This window comes from Gorilla gorilla, chromosome 2 (genome assembly GCF_029281585.2).
Source record: "Gorilla gorilla gorilla isolate KB3781 chromosome 2, NHGRI_mGorGor1-v2.1_pri, whole genome shotgun sequence".
Taxonomy (NCBI): Eukaryota; Metazoa; Chordata; class Mammalia; order Primates; family Hominidae; genus Gorilla; species Gorilla gorilla.
The window spans coordinates 179,369,031-179,384,762 of record NC_086017.1 but is presented as its reverse complement, the minus strand read 5'-3'; positions in this window follow the sequence as shown (position 1 = coordinate 179,384,762).

Genomic DNA, 15,732 nt, shown 5'->3' with positions numbered 1-15,732 from the left:
TTGAAAATATCAAGCTCCCATGAAGATAACCAAAAATGGTTCTATCACAAAATATGCACGTTATCTCAGTTATGTGAAATTAGTAATTAGTCTAGAACTGGAAACCTCCAACTGGGGCTTTCTTACTAGCTTCTGACATTTTGAGATTCAATCCCCTCTCACTTATTGTTCTAACCTTTCCAATCTGTAGATTGTCCTTCTCTTTAACCATAAGTCTAATCTAAAAACAATTATTTAGGCTTACTTTGTGCCAGTTACGATTCTAAGTATCTTACATGCAACATATCACTAAATTTTCACAACCAGTGTTATCCAGTTTTAAAGATGAGAATAGTATGGTGAAGTGAAGTTAAATATCTTATCAAGGTCACACAGCATTAAGTGGCAAAGTCACAACGTGAACCCAGGGAGTCTATTTGCAGGGTTCATACTCTTCACTGCTGTTGTATATTACTTCTCTTGATTAGGATATGAAATAATAAGCTTGAATTCTACTCTAAGGGCTTAAGTAAAATATTAATAAAACAGCTCCTCTAGCAGGATTTAACTATATTTTGAAAAGATGATACTGGCCAAAGTTCTGAAAAATAATTTTAATGGCTTCCCAAATAGGGCAGCATGTCATTTTCTCGAGCTGTCTTAAGTGTGAGGCTGCCTTAAGATAAGAATGGGGAAGACATTCTAAAGGTTCCTTCTTGCTCTGTCACTGTAAATTTTTCACTTTTGGATGAAAAGAGTTTTTTGCAAATGATGGGCAATTCTCAGGTCTTTATATCTTTAATTCCAGTCCTATGTAATTGTTGCAAATAAGCAAATATGGTTACTGTAGCAGATTATAAAATATTATTACTATTCATATGCCATTTTTGTGCAGGGGGCTACAGTAACAATAAAAATCAATAAAGTGGAGAAGGAATAGTCTCAAGAGGTAAAATTCTTCTGAACATATTTTCTGCAACTGGGGAAAATACACCAGCACCCAAAGGAATACGGGAAACTTTACACTACATTTAAGCACAAGCACATTTTCTACTTCTTAATTTAAAAAAGTAAAGGACAGCATTAAAATGCGCATAAAAATAAACAAGCTATTTATTTACTTCTACTAATTAACATCTCTTGAGATCTCCAGGGTCTCTTAACATCTCTGGGACCTCTCTCAAAGGATGTTCTCTCTGGCAGGAGAAACAGTGATTCAAAAACTTGCTAAGTCCAGAGGGAAAAATGTCAGAGAAGAAAAGACACCCTAAAAACAAACATGTTAATTAAAAAGAGGAGAAAAACATCAGCATCTTCTACCTCTACCCACTATTCCTGGGAGGACAGGGGAAATAGTCTTTCTGCTTAAAATTTTTAAAGAGCCAAATTAGTATTAATCCTCCAGAAAGAGTCAACATTTGCTCCACACAGTCATTACCTCAAAATGAAAGCAAAAGAGTAGGAGTAGAAATTTCCAACTGCTCAGATTTAAAATATATGAGATTTAGTGAAGGACATCCCCAAAAGAAAGTCTGAAGATTACCTTGTTTGTTTTGTTTTGTTTTTTTTCAGTAGTCTCAATCAAAAAGGAATAACCTAAGAGAGGTGAGAGGCATCCAAAAAGGAATGGTCAAGGATGGGGGAAGAAGACCAGGCAGGAACAGCAGGTGAGGTTGCGGGAGGCAGTGATTTGATTATTCACCAAAACACAATCTAACTAGAAGTATGATTATTCCTGGTTGAAAATTGAAAATATGGGGAAGAAGAAAAGAATAGAAAAGGAAAGGGAAGAATCAATGAAGAAGAGTAGGAAAAAATAAAAGGCCAAAAGAAAATTAAAGGTGAACAAATTAAGTCCCAAAAACACATTTTATGGCAAAATTCTAGATTTCTCCTTAGTTTTTCTTATAAAATATACTTATATTTAAAATTCAGAAGCAATATTACAAGTTTAATATAATATAAAAGGCATAGTCTTAGGAGGCAGACGACCATGAGATCAAGTCCAGCCTCTATCACTGATTAGCTGTATGGCCTTAATAAATTACTTAACAGTGCTGAACCTTGGTTTTCCCATATAAAATGTTTATAATAAAAGTAATCAAATGATTACTATTTATCTATAAATTTATTTTAACATACATATTTATAATAGAAATAATAGTAAGTTTTCTACAATTTTATCTGCATAAAATAATTTTTCCTATTATCATATCAACATAGTTTCCATATTGCTAAGACTTCACAAGGACAACTTGGACAACTTTCAGTGCCTACAAAAATTCTATCAAATGGATGTACCTTGTCTTACATATTCATGCAATTAGTTTTCCCCATATTTTGGATTATTCCTTTAGATGAGAAGAGCTTCCCCAAAAAAAGAGTGCTGACTCAAAAAGGGGCATGAATGCTGCTCTTCTCTTTTAAACACAAGAAAAAAAAAAAACTCAATATCTAATTCTGCTCTTCCTAATCAAGGTTGTCTGATTAAGCCAGGGTTACTATTTACCATGATCTATAACAATGTTTTAGTTTATGTCATATTTTATCTTTACAGAGGCTCCTAAGCTCTTCAAAAATTATCCTGAGTGAATTCCATTTCTAGATCAATAGTTACTTTATGAACCTTCCCAGCACTCTCACCTTGCTTCACAGATAAACATACTTGCACATACACTATAAGGATGGAATTTCTCTAGAGAACTATTTTCAGCCCCTATCTGCAATCACTTGGCTGTTCAATCAATATGAAGTGAAAAATTGCAGCCCAGTGTATTCAGCCGAAATTCAACTATGAGATGTTTATACATAGCAGCTTGTATATTATTTAATCAAGACCTTTATGACAACTTTTCCATTGTGGTATATGATGAATGCAATCAATCAGCAAATATACACAGATCGATCATCTAACCACTCTGAATTGTCTAAAAACTTGGTTGAAGTGCATAGACAAGTAAGAGCTATAATCAATGAAATTGGTAATGCTGGATGGAAATCAGACTTCGATGCTTTCAGTATGCAAATGCGAAACATGACTTCCTATATACTTTGTACTGTCCCTGTAGGCCTGCCATACTAACTTTTTAAGTCAAAAGTTCACTTGATATTTTTTAAAGAAGCTGTCGTTTTTCATATTAATATCTGCTACTTTATATTACTAGCATTCACCTACAAAGATTACATCTACCTTCTGTCATATATAAATCTCATACTAATAACTTCTTGAGTAAATAGCATTGGGAGTGTATTACTCTGGGTTTAACCACAAACTTTTGAAAGGTCATGATATGAAAGATAGAACTCAAAAGACAAACATAAAACAATGTTCAAGGTTTATAAAATTGTTGTTCCCATCTGGATTCTGCATTTTATGAAGCACATCAAGATACTCGGTAGATGGAATATAATCCCATTTTATAGATGAAAGATGAATAAAATATAAAATGTAATTAAGCATGTATTTCAGGGCCTAATTAAATAATAAACCTAAGTACTTTACAATAGAGAAAACCGATATAAAACAAAAAATATACAATTCATTTTTGTAGATACCATGAATGGAAAACGTAAGTCAGAGACCTATATACTCTTAATGATACAAAAGTCCAGTTTCCGGAAAGAACATGGCCCAGTGGAAAATATCCAGGATTTGGAATCAGAAGATCTTAAGTTTGTATGTGGACTCCATAAATAACCATGTGACTTGATCAAGTTCAAAGTTATCCTTACTTCTCTGATGGCTTCTGATCAGTACAATGGGATTGTATTTCTCTACCTCACTGAGTTTTGTGACAATTAAATAATGTTTATGAATGCACTTGGTAAATCATAAAGCAATATATGGATTCTAATCATAAATTATATTTCTTTGACTTTCTCCAAATGCCATCAGCATTTCTACTTTAGAAATCAATTTTTCCTATATCTCTTTACAGTCCAGCTCTGAACAAATGGTTCGCAAATGTCACACAGTTTTCCTTTGTTCCCCAACTTTAAAGATATAGCTGTCAATTAAGGGAGACCACAGTTTCATTCACGCAGGTGCTTTCTATAGATTTGTAGTTTAAATTGTGGATTCTTTCTATGAATTTGTTTCCTCAACAAACATTTTCAGAGGCACTGAGCACAGAGAGATAATCAAGACAAAAATTCTTCACCTTCAAGGCGTTTCTCCATCTGATAAAGGTAATATCTAAATTGTCATGCATTTATCAACAAATCTGATAATTAATGGATATGCAAGCAAGTACTATGGGTGCACAGAAAAGAAAGCATTTAAATTTCTCCTAGGGGGTCACAGAAACCTTCACAAAGAAAAGGGCCCTTGAAGAATGAGTCCCTAATATCCCCATTCACAATGGCCTTGCCACACTTTCAGAACATTTAATAATTAGCAATAATTATATGAATTTAAACAATCTTATCCCTCATTAAGGTCAAAGGCCTTTAAGCTTAAGTCTCCTTAAAATATACATAGTCACTTGCATCTAGGACTACCAGAAAAGAAGTAAATAGATGTTTGTGCACAGTTAAACACACCACCCTTACCCCATAAGGAGGCAAAGTGGTATCTGCCATATGTGGGCTTTAGAACTAGACCCAGCCAGTCTTAACTTCCTAACCTGCAGGTCATATGACCTTGGACAATTCATGTTACCTCACTGAAGCTGAGTTTTCATATCACAAAAATGGAGTAGTAATTGTGAGGTGCCTGGTATATCACAGAAGCTGGTTAAATGTGTGTCCCTTTGCCCCAAAGCTACCTGAGTTTTCCTCTCCAATAGCACTTACCTCCATGCACTTAACTGCCTGATTCCTTCCTCAAATGTAAGCTCTCTGCAAGATAGGACATGCTTCTTATTCATCTTCACAGTCTAGCACCTGGGGTGATGCCTGCTATTCCATGATTAATATGTCATTGACACTTAAATAGGTGCAGAACAGCCATTTCCAAAAGAAATAGATCATTTCAGGGAGAATGTGCAAAGCAATATAGCAATATTAAATTCATTCATTTATTCCATATGTATTTATTAGCAACTACAACATGCTAGGTACTAAATGCTGCAGATGCATCAGTGAACAAAATGGACAAAACATCCTGCCTTCATGAAGCTTACATCCAAATGCAGGAAATGGACAATAAATAAATAAATCAGCAAAATATACACTAGTGAGATCACTGTTAAGTGTTGTAGAAAAACTGACTAGAGAAGAGGAAAGGGAGGGCCAAGATCTTGGAGAATTAAAAGCTTTACTGATAAAGTGACAATTGAGTATAGACCTGAACAAGGTAAGAGAGTGGGCCATATATCTGTCTAGAGGAAAAGCATTCTAATTAGGGAGGAAGGAAAAGGAAACTCCAGAGTCCTGAGTCAGGAGAATTCCTTGCGAGGAGCTGAGTGTGACTTCAGTAGGCTGAACCTGCCAGAGAGAGAGTGGTCAGAGAGGAGTTCAGAGAGATCAGTTGGGGATAGGATGGGGACTTGACCAAATAGGGCCTGCAGGCCATGGTGAAGACACTGGTTTTTACTCTGAGTGAAGTGGCAGCCAACAGGGGGTTTTGAAAAGAGGCTGACATAATCTGACTCACACTTTAACAGAATAGCTTCAGAGCCAGGGTAGTGAAATGGTACAAGAGAAACCAGGGGGGCCAGTTAAGGAACCGTACCAATAACCCCAGGTAGGAAATAAAGATGGCTTGGAACAAGGTTACTACAGTAAAGCTGCCAAGTAGTGTCAAAGTCTGGATACCTTTTTAAGGTAGAGCTCATGGGTTTGGAATGAAGTGTTACCTCACACACTCCACAATTCACCTAACAAAGGTGTATGTTTCATTTTAATAATATCTGATTCTTTCTTTACATACACACACACACACACACACGCACACACACACATGTTTTCCAGGGATCTGAAATACACAAATTTTTAAAATTTGATAAGCCAGTTCCCATAGCAACCAAAAATTAGTGTTTTGAAGGACATAAGAAGGATATTCTGGCTGGACACAATAGTTTTTGACCACTGAGAAAAATAAAACCAAAACGAAAGCATAGTAACCCAAGATGGCATTCTTTTAAAGGCCCCAAGTTTCTTCTCTTTCACAGTATTAATGCTAACCTATGCACCCTGTCCAGTTGCTAAGGAAATGTTAAATTCTAAGAAGAGTGCAGAGCACAGAGGGGTGCCACCGGGGAAGTCTCCACCCAGTGCCTGTGATTGCCCAGCCGGGCCTTAGGTCTTCACGAGGGTGAGTCAAGAATGCAATTGTCCCAGGCATTGGCCATGCTCTTTGGGGCAATCCCATTTCCTAACACAGTGCAGTGCATTTTCACAGCACCCTTTCATCTCTTTCAGAATTCAAACACACATCAATAGAGTTAAATTTCCATACTTTCACTTCACATAGTTGCAAAAAAAAAAAAAAAAAAAAAAAAAAAAACCTTCACATAAGAATCAAGTCTCCCCTGATTTTCCTCAGGAAGAACTCTATTAAGAACGTTCTCAAATGAACTACCTTCCAGGAATTACCAGTAATTGTGCACGCCAGCCCCTCCTGTTCTTTACTAAACTTGTTCTTTCTTCCAGCCAACTCCTTTCTCTATTCCCTTCTGTATGACTCCAAAAAGAATATTAGAAACTCTAAAAAACTGTAATATTCATAAACTAGCAACAAAAATGAAACAGACTACATCAGCTCTAAAACTGCTGAAAAAGCAGCATCCACAACTTAACAGGTATGCTTTGACCAGTCACAGACAGAGACTTCTGAGTTTTTAACTGTTAAGTCTATAATTTGCCTGATTAACTAGATTTTTTAAATCATTTATCAAAGAGAAACTTAGAGTTAAATCTAAGTTAGAGTTAAATCTATTTTTTTGAAATGCTGTCTTCTAAAATTCCTTGACACAAATTCATGAAATTCTTCTTTCTAGTACAGTTCCATTTTTAACTCTCTTCATTGGCTTTCCAGCTCCTGTCTGCTGCTCTATGCTAAAATTTCTCTTTAAAAATTGTTAATCTTCATCAGTTCATGGTGGTCCCTCTCAAATGAACTACCTTCCAGGAATTACCAGTAATTGTGCATGCCAGCACCTCCTGTTCTTTACCAAACTTGTTTCTTCTTCCAGCCAACTCCTTTCTCTGTTCCCATTTCCAGCACTGCAATCTCATCAACTGGTAGCATTTCAACATATCTCCTTGATTCTAGTTTCTCTCTTGCCTTCCCTGAGCCCCAATCCACCCTACTTATGCTCCTCAGAGTGATTTCTTTCATATCTTTCTTCTCTCTCTGCATTCTAAGAACAACAGCCTACAACAAGGGAATCCTTCTGCCCACTTCTGGCCTTAAGGAGAATGAGACAGAATATCAAATTCATTGATGCCCAGTATCATTTAGCCAGCCAAAAGGACAGCACCCCGATATTCCAGCCCATTCAAACTTCTTTTAGGTCCTAGAAAGTACCAGGTTCTTTCATAACCCCAAAGCCTTCACCCATGCTGTTTCCTCTCCTTAGAGAACTCTTCTCCCCTGTCCCCTGCACATGGCCAATCTCAACCTACCTTCCAGTTCTCAGCTTTGCCATCACTTTTGCCCCCAAGAAGATGCTCTGACCTCACTGGACAAAGTTGTAGACCTGTATTCTCCCTTTCAGAAAATGGTTCCTTTTTTTTAAAATTGCTAATCTCTCTCACTGTCATGCAAGCTCTTTCTGACAAGTGCCCTACCTGTCCTGACCCCACTATAATTCCAACTTCAGCCAGTGGCATATTGTCTCGTACATAGTAGGTGCTCATAGCATATTTTTGAAAAATGAATGAAGGAAACTGAAACAAATTTTCCGTGATCTAGCTTCATAATCCTTCCAATATACTATTCTGCCTTTGAAAGAGAAAGCATCCAAATGAAAGTTGTTGCCAAAATGAAAGTTGTTGCCAGAAGCAGCAACACAGAGAATAGCTCGGTCAGCATGACTGCAGAGTAAGAGCCTACCTGTAGGGGGTTTCCCTTACTCAGAAGGGTCCCTGAACTGTGGTCTGACCTGCTGTAGAAGTGGACTGAGATGACTTCAGATACTTCATGTCAACATCATGTTTTGTCTCTCACCCAGGGATCCTACCGACTTTAACACAGACCAATACACTTCTCAGAGGATCTCAGGCACAAAGAAGCAGGGTTCCTCTCCTACCTTCTTTTCAAGGTCAGCCAGAACAAAAGGATGGAAGAGTAATGGCCACCTTTCTCTGTATACAGTCTCAGAGTATAGTTCCTGGAGAGTTTATTCAGTTCATAGTCCACTGTCAGACAGGATATACTGAGGATATTTGATGCATACATGAAGGGTTCTTTCAATTCATTGCCTCGTTCCCTTCCCTGTGCTGGTTCTTTCCTCACTTACATAAAATACCTCAGATTCACTCATACTTTATAACCACCAATTATCAGACCACTGTATCCGGACCCTGGACTCATCCTACCAAGGTGACCAGCAAACTCTCCTAACAAAAAAAGAAAAGATACATTTTATCTCTTGCTTGTCTTTCCCTTCCTTCAACATTCAATACAGCTCACTTTCCAAATTCTGACTTGGCTTTTTTGACGCTCCTCATAGTTGTCCTCCTCTAACCCTTTGACAACACTTATTCTGTATTCTTCACTGTTTATTTATTTATTTGGCCAAATTTACCGTAATCGTTTAAATAATACAGTAAAGCTAAGCTAAATCTGTTTAACTTTTACTACAGGCCAGTCCTATAATATATACTTTAAGATGTTAACTCATTTGGTTCACAACTAGCCTATGACTAAAATATGTGTCATCTCCATGTTACAGATGAGGAAACTGAAGGACAGAGAGAATTGATAGCATGCCCTAATAAGAGGTATAACTAGGATTTGAATCCAGACAGCAGAGCCCATTGCTTCACTACTATTCTATACTGAGTCTTAAAATGATGGTGGTCCTCAAGGGTCCCTCTGAATCACAGATATTACCTGGGTGATCTTACTCCCTTCTCTGGTTTTCATACTTGTATATTCAGACACCTCCCAAATCTATTGTTCTAGTCACTGCTTTTGTTAAGCTCAAGTTCTACATATCCAGCTGAACACATACAGAATAAATTCATCATCTTTGAAATATCCTCTCAATCTTCTTTTCTCTGGAAACTTCTTCATTTGCAGAAGACACTACCATGCACCCAGTAACCTAACCCAGAGATAATGATGTCATGTTTCCTCACCCACTCTCTTACCTCCCACATCCAACAATCAGCAAGTTCATCAGATCAACTTCTTCCTCTTTAATACTTTAGTTCAGATCCTGATCTTGTCTCATTACAACTTAGGGCCTCTTCACATAGCACTAGACTGATTTCTCTGAACCATAGCTATTCTATTCATGGCTTCTCTGACAGTATTTCCAATGAATGACTCATCTTTGCTTAAGGATAAAATCCCAATTCCTCAGCATGACACAGGATGCCTCCTTGATAGGCCCTGAATACTTGCTTGTCAACCCTTTTTCCACTTCCTACCCTAATCTCCATGACACTAAACACAGCATGCTCATTGTCTAACCCCTGAACCTTTGTACATGCAGCTCCTCTATCTGAAACATACTGCATCACCCCCCTTTCCTTAGCCACCCACTTTCTCTCTACATGTCCACTTTGGAATCTCTACAGCCAGATAGCTTTTCTTACTTCCCATGTGCTCCTATAGCCCCTAAATCTCACTTCACTCTTTGTAACCACCATGCTGAATTGTAATTAACTATTTATATTTTTTAGATCAATTGACTGGACTTTTTTTGAGTACAGAGGGCACATCTTACACGTCTTTGCATTAAATAACTAATACAAGACCCACACAAAAAGGTGCTCAATAAATCTTTGTAAAATGACATAGCAAATAAAAACACAGCTTTTGGAAGTTGGCCCTCCCTTTCTCCTGAATTAAGTAGGCTGATGAATACAAAGCTAACTGCATTTCAAGTGAAAGAAACAGATGGCTTTAAATCACATCAGCTCCAGCCAGGGAATATAGAGTATAGGTACACTTTTCCTTTCAAAACACCCTTAAATTTTCCCACTCACTATTGATTGTTTCTCCTTTAAAAAATCAAGTTTTCTTTCAAATGTATAGAGAAGAATAATGAGAGTTATATGGCATAAAGATAGCCAAAGTACAGTAGTGCCTCATTGATGTAGCATCCATGAGCTGATTCACATAAAATAATTTTCTGGATTAATATGTATTTTTCCTTAAAGCAGCAGATAAATGTGTGTGCATGTTGTTATACTTACTGGAAGAAAATCAGTCTTAAGTATATACTTCTCTACCTTGATAATCAAATAATCTTTTTAAATGTGCACACAGATTGTAACTGAAGGTAATTTTTTAAAAGTAAACCATGGCCCTATTTTGTTAAAACATAAACGTATACATTTATGTTTACATTTGTATTTATATTATGTAGTTCTTCTAAAATATTAACAGTTAATATCTCTGGCTGTAAAATTATGAGATTTTTTTATTTTGTTATTTTATCTGACCTATATTCTCTAACCATTCTATAATAAAATGTATAAATTGTTATAAAAATGTTTTTAAAATTAAGCCTATATTCATTTTAATATTTTATTGACAAGATAAATCTACCATGCTGAGGCTCCATATTTATTATACTGATAAAGTTAGAAACTATACAGTGTAAAAGATGTTTTTAGTGAACCAATCCAGAATATTATGCTTTCAGACTTCTTGGGAATATATTCTCTAAGCCCCTCTATCAGTTTACAGCCATACCTTCTTTTTCGTTAGCAATTCCTACTTCTAGAAGCCCTCTTTTCCCTTTTTCAAATATTGTATTTGTAAATTTGCTGAATTCATTTTGTAAAATAGAGTGATCCTTTCTTGGGATCTTGAAGTGTAATGTTAAGCATTTGTAGAATACAGACACTGTGACATCTGTTTTCAATTTTTATTTATGGTAATAGTTATGAGTATATTTGGACTTTGGAATATGGTTCAGCTCCTAGCTTCACAATAATGAGCACTGTGACCTTGGACAAGTGATTCAATTTTTATAAGCCTCAGTTTTCTCCTCTATAAATAAGGAGAGCAATAACCATTGCAGAGGGTTATAATGATTAAATGAGATAATGAGGACAGTACTCAGAATTAAAAAAACATAGCAAGTACCCAGTAAGTGGTAGCTGTTGTTACTTATGTTGTTATTATGGTTTACTTATTGCTTCTCTGTTATTTCTCAGACATAGTCATCCCTTGGCATCCCAGGGAACTGGTTCCATGACCCCCATGGATACCGAAATCTGCAAATGTTTCAGTCCCCTATACAAAATGGTGCAATATTTGCATACAACATAGGTACATCCTCCTGTGTACTCTAAATCATCTTTAGATTACTTATAATACATAAAACAATGTAAATGCTATGTAAACAGTTGTTATTCTGTAGTTTTTAAATTTTATTGTTTTTTTATTGGGCTTCCTTTCTGATTATTTCTCATCTGCGGTTGGTTGTATTCATGGGATGTAGAGTCCACAGATACAAAGAGCCAACTGTATAAAGGTTGTCAGATAACTGAGTTCTAGGTAAGCAAAGTATTTTTATATGTAAGCAACTGGTTACAGAAGAGTCACCTAGAAAGCCAAGTCAGGATAATCTTACCCTTAGGAGTAGAAAAACCAGATGATAAATATGTTAAAGTTTTTAGCAATTTACAGTTCAACTAATACCCAGTAAATTAACTGAGAAAATAATTTTGAGTGGATGCTACATATACAAGGAGAAACATGACATAAGACTACAGCTCTGAACCACTAACTATAAATCTGAAGAAGCCACGCTTATGATCTACTTGTTTTGAATACGCTTATGTCTGTTAATTTGGAGCAAGGTTACAAGATTGGAAACCATGTGGTAGAAAGAGGTCTTCTTATCTGATCAAAAATCTTTAAACATAGGAAATGTTTTATCTTTTATTTCACCATCACTGGAATACTAAATAATAGTGGCCCGGATAGAAGTATACAATGAAACATTTTACTGAAATACAAATGAACCATAATGGTTCTTAGGGGAAATAAAGCTTAGTTGCACTGGTGGCTCAAAAGAGGTCTTACAAAGTTGTCTTCAAGTGGCATTTGTCAATAACACATTACAGGTTAACAACTTTTTTCAAAGTATTTTTTCTAAGAAAAAAGTAATAGATGTTCATTACAGAAAAGTTAGCAAAAACATAACTGTAGATGAGAGAATAAAAATTATACATAACTCACCACCAGGAGATAAACACTATTAAGATATTTTGATACATTTCCTTCCTTTTGTGCTTATTGTCTTTATATTTATACATTTATATATAAAATCATGCTGTTATAGGCATTTGTATCCTGCCTCTTTTTTGACTTATTATAAACATTTTACAGGGCATTAAAATTCTTCATAAGCATCGTTTTAAAAAGCTGCATAAATGTTCCATTGTAAAGCTATACCATAATTTACCTAGATGTTTCCTCATTCTTGAATATTTAGGCTATGTCCAAATTTTGTTGTTGTTGTTGCTCACACACAGAAATTTTAAAGATGTTTTTCAAAAGAAAACAAGTTTATTTCGTAGGCAAATGATGTACTCAGTGAAACAGACAGTGATGATACGTTGGTGCAGTGGATTCACTGCTAGCCTCAGGTTCAATCAGAACAGGCATTTATCTTTCCTTCAAGCAATAATTCATTTTAATTCAGGCTTTCCATTCCTAGCTGCTTCCTCACAAATGTGTTTTCCATCTCACACAATTGCAAAGACTGAGCCATAAAGCTCACTTTTTTGACAGGTGGCATTTAATTTGTCTGTAGGTCAAAAGCCCTACTATCTCTTGTTGCCAGACTGAATAGAGGCAGGGAGACTCACTTACAATCCTCCCCATGTGTAATCCTTCTCCTTTCTGAGAATATTTACCTCTTCTTCCAGTTCAATTATTGGCCAGTCTGTCAGATGCAAAGATGCCTTCCCTGAGTTTCTGGGGTTCTTTAGAATTAACTTTTATTCCCAGTCCCTTAGGACTCTTGAAGTATCTGTCTCCACAGGGACCAAAACTCCCTATCAAAGGACTCCACCCCACCGTAAGAAGGGCTCTATTTCCTTCAGAACAGGCCTCTTTCTCCACACTAGAAAGTCATGAGAGAAACATAAATGTTCCACCTATGTCATTAGATGAAGAGCTTAAACATTGAGATAATTGAAGTAGTAACAGCAAGAAGCAAAGCCTCGGCGAGGCTATTAATAATGCAACATGTGATCATGCAGATTTCACATACAAAAGAGAATATTATAAGCATATTTAATATGAAATACAAAAACTAAAGCCGAGTGAACTAGGCACTTCAGTTGACTTTTCTTGGAACCTAATAATTTATCAATCTAAATATATATAGAGCTATCACAAATGCAATCTAAAGTAAAAGTATAACAGCTTATTAGGGTCAAAATAGGGACTTCAAAAGAAAAATAGAATAAAATTTATCGAAAAAATAAAATAGGAAAGTTTGTGAAGCAGAAGAGAGTGAAAGACTTCACTCTCGGCCAGGCACGGTGGCTCACGCCTGTAATCCCAGCACTTTGGGAGGCTGAGGCGGGCAGATCACGAGGTCAGGAGTCCGAGACCATCCTGGCGAACATGGTGAAACCCCCATCTCTACTAAAAATACAAAAAGTTAGCCAGGCATGGTGGTGCATGCCTATAATCCCAGCTACTCAGGAGGCTGAGGCAGTAGAATTGCTTGAACCTGAGAGGTGGAGGTTGCAGTGAGCCAAGATCGTGCCATTGTACTCCAGCCTGGGTGACAGAGGGAGACTCTGTCTCAAAAAAAAAAAAAAAAAAAAAAAAAAGAGACTTCACTCTCCAGCTGACTAACCATAATCAGACCATTTTACACTTCAAAAGATTAGCACACTCTCTGGAGGTAGACATCATAAGAAGTAATGAAGAGTGGGACTAATAAAGGCTTATTCCCACTGCAAATAAAATGCAATTGGATTAAATAAATATCTAAATTATAGCACATGGTATTTTTTGCTTTATCTCTATCCCTAAATAATAACATTTCAATATCAGAGGCATAGTACAATTGCACAGTCTTTGTTGTTCAGATAAAATAAATGCAATAATATAGACAGTCCTTGTAATGCTGCCTGGCATCGAGATCCAATAGATGTCAACTGGCTCTGTTTATTTTATACAGAAGCTTATACAGGGCTTAATAGAATGACAACAGAACTTGTTTTTATGCATTACGCTTAATGAATCATCTAATTTTTATTTTCTTATCATTAAAATAGGAACTTTATTTTTCTTTTTATCGACTTAGGGGGAGACAAGTACAGATTTCTTACATGCATATATTTAAATAGTGGTGGAGACGGGGCTGTCAGTGTATCCATCACTGGAAGAGTGAACACTGTACCAACAGATAATTTTTCAACTCTCACCCACCACCCACCCTCTCACCTTTTGTAGTCTCCAGTGTCTATTATTCTACTCTCTATGTCAATGTTTACCTTTCGTTTAGCTCCCACTTACAAGTGAAAACATGTGGTATTTCAATTTCTGTTTCCGAGTTATTCACTTAGGATAATGGCCTCCAGTTCTATGTCAATGTTTACCTTTTGTTTAGCTCCCACTTGTAAGTGAAAACATGTGGTGTTTCAATTTCTGTTTCTGAGTTATTCCATCCATGCTCCTGCAACAGACATGATTTTGATTCTTTTTTATGGCTGAGTAGTATTCCATGGTGTACACATACATATATATGTGTGTATATAATAAATATATATATATATATTTCAATCACATTTTACTCAAGTATCCATTGATGGACACTTATGTTGGTTCTATTACTTTGCTATCATGAATAGTGCTGTGATAATCATAAAAGGGCAGGTGGTATTTTATAATGATTTCTCTTTGTGTATATACCCAGTAGCCAGACTGCTAGATTGAATGGTAGTTTTATTTTTAGTTCTTTTAAGACAGCTCTATATTGTTCTACATAAAGGTTGTACTAATTTACATTCTCACCAACAATGTAAATTGTTGTATGTGTTCTCTTTTTTCCACATCCTTGCCATCACCTGTTGCTTTTAAACTTTGTAATAAAAGCCATCCTGACTGGTGTAAGATGTTAACGTCTTTTAATGATAAAAGACAATTTATTTTTCTTTTAATTATTGCTTTTGACAAGGTATGTTATAAAATATTGAAATTTCAAAGACATTCATCAATATTATGATAAATCTCTTTTTTTTTTAAGAACACATAAAGCTGAACCTCCCTTGCTTTATACCAATCAACATCCAGAATTTAAACAAACAAAAACAGGTAGGTGCTTCTTTGCTTAAAACTAGTTTATCTGCCAGGCGCAGTGGCTCACACCTGCAATCCCAGCACTTAGGGAGGCCGAGGCAGGCAGATCGCTTGAGCGCAGGAGTTCAAGACCAGCCTGGGCAGCATGGCAAAACTCTGTCTCTACAAAAAAGAAATACAAAAATTAGCCGGGCATGGTAGTGTGCGCCTGTGGTCCCAGCTATTCGGAAGGCTGAGATGGGAGGATTGCTTGAGCCCAGGACATCAAGGCTTCAGTGAGCCGTGATTGTGCCACTGCACTCCAGTGTGGGTGACAGAGCAAGACCCTGTCTCAAAAAAAAGTGATTTCTCATTTT